The sequence below is a fragment of the Coenobita brevimanus genome, chromosome 9, assembly GCF_032717465.1.
Source record: "Coenobita brevimanus isolate Jiangsu-jjx chromosome 9, ASM3271746v2, whole genome shotgun sequence".
NCBI lineage: Eukaryota > Metazoa > Arthropoda > Malacostraca > Decapoda > Coenobitidae > Coenobita > Coenobita brevimanus.
This window is the reverse complement of record NC_136962.1, coordinates 7742032-7745996: the sequence shown is the minus strand read 5'-3', so window position 1 is coordinate 7745996 and position 3965 is coordinate 7742032. Positions and strand designations below refer to the sequence as shown.

The following is a 3965-nucleotide window of genomic DNA, read 5'->3' as shown; positions in this document are numbered from 1 at the left end:
CACTTTATAATCGACATCAACAAAGTACCAAAGGGGGTGTTCAAATCTAGTGTGGAGAAAAAGTCGCAATAGGTGTTAAGAAGCTTCCAGTTCCAGTTAGTTAATCCTAATCGCTAAACTCGGCTACTTGTTTCCGGCGGGGTGGGTGGGGGAGGGGCAGGGGGGGAGCATTCATCTTCGGCGGAGTTTTCATTTACTGCCGTTTCTGGTCCCCGGCGAAACGTGGGGAAGGCAGGGGAGGAGGAAGGGGGGAGAGGTGAAGGGGAAAGGGGAGGTTGAGAGAGAGAGAGAGAGAGAGAGAGAGAGAGAGAGAGAGAGAGAGAGAGAGAAAACAATCAGGAGGCAGGGGAGGAAAAACGGGAAATGAGAGTTTGGTGGGGAAGGGACAGAACCCATCATTCACACATTTCCTTTCATTTTCGCCGTCTGTATTTTCTCTAATATATTAAATCCTATCAACTTATATTCTAACTCCTCGGCTTCAAATAATAATAATAACAACAACAACAACAACAATAATAATAATAATAATAATAAGGTCCTCTCACTGCAGAGATTAGTCTATATCTATTGTGACCTTATTACACCCGCCCTCGTGGAGAGGTTGAGGGTCCTCCTAGGGGTCAAAGGTCAGGATCACAGGGCAGGGTTAACATTAGCAATTTTTTATCCTATTAAGATCGGACTTGGTAAGAGGGTTGAGAATTAGACATGGAGGAAGTTAATATTATGAGTATAATTTGCCAAACGTCATTGTCGTAATTAATTATCAAAATTTCAACTGTACAACTCAAAGCTTTCATATGATTAGGACCAAAATACGTGGAAGGGTTGAGGGTTAGCCAGGAATTAAGATATTTGATTCTGAGAACAATAGGTCAAATATCTAGATCATGGGGCAAGGTTAATTAAACCAGCTTTAGTCTGACTTGGACCAAACTAGCTGGGGCAACTGTGTGTGTGTGTGTGTGTGTGTGTGTGTGTGTGTGTGTGTGTGTGTGTGTGTGTGTGTGAGAGAGAGAGAGAGAGAGAGAGAGAGAGAGAGAGAGAGAGAGAGAGAGAGAGAGAGAAGAATTAGGTCTCTCTCTCTCTCTCTCTCTTTCTGCTAAAGCTGTTCCCCATAGATGCTTCTCTCTCATTTTATATGCTTCAGAAAAGTGGCCTACCATCAGTGCCGGTCCTAGCTTTTCTGAGGCCCTACGCTGGATCTTTGGAGGCCCCCCCCCCAATCTTTGTTTGCATTTCTCCCCCTACCCTACATATTCATCCCCCAAGTTATATCCCTATCCTGAGCAGTGCAGAATATAAATTGGATATATCAGCCTATAAGTAAGCCAGTTTTAAATTTATATGCATAATACCACATTTCTCCATGTACTATCAAAGCATGGGAAGTATAGTGCACAACACATTTTGAAGTTTTCGTTTACACTAATTTTGATAATTAATACACTTTATTAAAATAATGAATTTATTTTCACCTGAGTAATATCCTCATAATAGAATATTAGTTTTCACCTAATGCTTCAAAGCATACAAAAACACTTTTTGTTGTGAAATACTGAGGTCAATACACTTGCCACACCATAAACACATGTATAAGTGAATTAACGAATTTTAAAGTAATATATAGTTTCGCATGAAAAGGGGAGAGAATAGGGACAGCCACGGAAGCGTTGAATGGCGTCGCTTTGTCTGGAAGAGAGGAGGCGCGGGATGAGGGAGGCCAAGGGGTGACTAGGCTACATGTGATGCAATTAGTGACTTGGGTATAGCAGTAATTTCTTAAACATATAATTTGTAACGTTGCGTTCTTACTATTGTAAATGGATGAGTATCGTTACCCACCGAAAACTTTAAATTACCCCCGACAGAGTGATTTACCCAATTGCCGATCCCTAGGCGGTGCCACTAAGGCCTATGAAAAAAAAAAACTTAACGCCATAATGGACGAAAGTGAGCATCTGACGTTCCCGTTTTCGTACCATAATAAATTTGCTGTTCACGCCAGGCGACCGTCACCTGTTTATGGTGTAAAATAGTACTGGAATGTGACAGTAGGATAAACGCAACCGGAGACCTCCCCCCCCCTTTCGTGTAACAAATTTAAATATTCATAACTACGATAACGGTTTTTCCATTTAAAAACACTGAATAATTCCAGAAGAAAATTTTCTTTAGCAGGCTAAAATATATTAGAAATACAAGGCTGTTCATAAAATTTTACAAGACTAAACGTTTCCGTAACGAATACGAGTAAACAAGAACTTCCAACTTTCCAAGGTGGCATCGTGGCGAGTAAAATTGGAGTTAAAACATTAAATTATGCTTCCTAGTTTATTTCAGACTACCCGGGTACCTTCTTAGTAGATTTTTGAAACGGCAACTGTTTGAAAGTTTGTGTTAGCCAGCTTAGTGCTGTAGTTAGCACATTTGAGGGTAAGCCAGTAAGCTTCTTCCTCTAACCCAACAATAACCTTGTTATAATTCTTGCCTATGAAAAATCATGAAATAAATGACGTGTAAGAAGTTCATATATAATATTATATTACAAGGCAGAAAATACACATATCAGAGTTGCGTCACTGTTGGTAAATGGTTAGGTTTGTATTTTTCACTAGCTTTAGTGTTTGCTTTTACAGTTAAGTTACAGAAACTGGTGATAAAACAGAAAATTTTTTCGTCAGTGCCAACAAGTATGTGCAGTCACTGAAGTTCTTTATTGAAAAATGTGCTTCGTTTTTGCACCAAAATAAATTGATAAGCTGATGTTGTTAGCCTAAAATAAGGTTACCAGAAATGAGTGAATTGGTTGGTTAGGATGATGGCTGAGATATTTACCTGTTTCAGTCAAGCACTCGGATTTGAGCACAGGTGTGTTGGCCTTAAAGCAAAATTTGCTGGTAAATGCAGTTTATTTCATGAGAAAAAAAAAAAAAAAATCCTGAGGTATCTTTCCATCCCAAGAGCTTTTCTTGTAGATAACTACAGGCCTAAGGAAATGGCCTGTACCATGAATGTATAATATAAAAAGTACTTAATTAGATAGAAATGGCAGTTACTGTAATGGAGAAGTAGATAGGTGTAGGAAAGGCACAGAATACTGGTTAGGGTGGAACGGTTATACAAAAGCATGAAAGGTGCAGTTAAGCAATGACTGAAACAGGAAGCAATGAGATAAATATTTAGTGAGGAGACAAACATCAAGCATATGACCAGTTTAGGAGAAACCTAAGAAAACAGAACAGTAAACATTCTGAAAATGTATAAAACAGAACTGGAAGAAATTACTATAGAGGTGGAATGATTTATGGAAAAAGAGGAAAGCTTATCTACAAGACTGGGACAGAAAAAGAAATGCTGTACCATATAACTTAGGAAATCATTGCATACTGCTTGAAGGGAAAGGTAATAATGAATGTGAATATCAGAGTCCATCCATCCATTGCCAGACGCCATGTATCCCAAACGGGGTGGTCAAGGGCTCAGAGTTAATTGTTTTACAGGGAGGGGCACTAATCCTCCACCAACCCCACTTGACACGTAGGGATGCCAACAGCATCTGGTGTTCCCAGGCGGTCACCCATCCAAGTACTAACCAGACCCAACATTGCTTAACTTCGCTTATCGGACGGGAAGCGGTGTACTCAACGTGGCATGGCCAGCTAGCCTAATCATTGAGCTAAACTGGATATTTTATGGCAATTGCTGAACCAGCGAAGGTGACAATAATATGGCCTAGGAGAAAAAAGAATATAGCTAGATATATAGACACTGAATAAACAACTGTTCTAGTACACACATCTGATAACCTATGTTTTCCAATATGGTCTGCTAGTCATGGCTGGATGACAGGTGTGGAAAGAAACTGCTAAAAAAATGGAGGAGGAGAAGTGTTACTGCACCCCTCTTGTCCAGGTGCTGCAATGACTGTGACCATTCAACCAGCTTTGTAAAAAGTAAAT

The 3965-nt window shown here is 39.9% G+C and overlaps 1 pseudogene; it reads right to left on the bottom strand.

Annotated features, from left to right (window-relative positions):
• Nucleotides 1-3550: 3550 nt before the first annotated feature.
• LOC145410043 (5S ribosomal RNA) lies at nt 3551-3670 on the bottom strand (annotated as a pseudogene).
• Nucleotides 3671-3965: the final 295 nt, after the last annotated feature.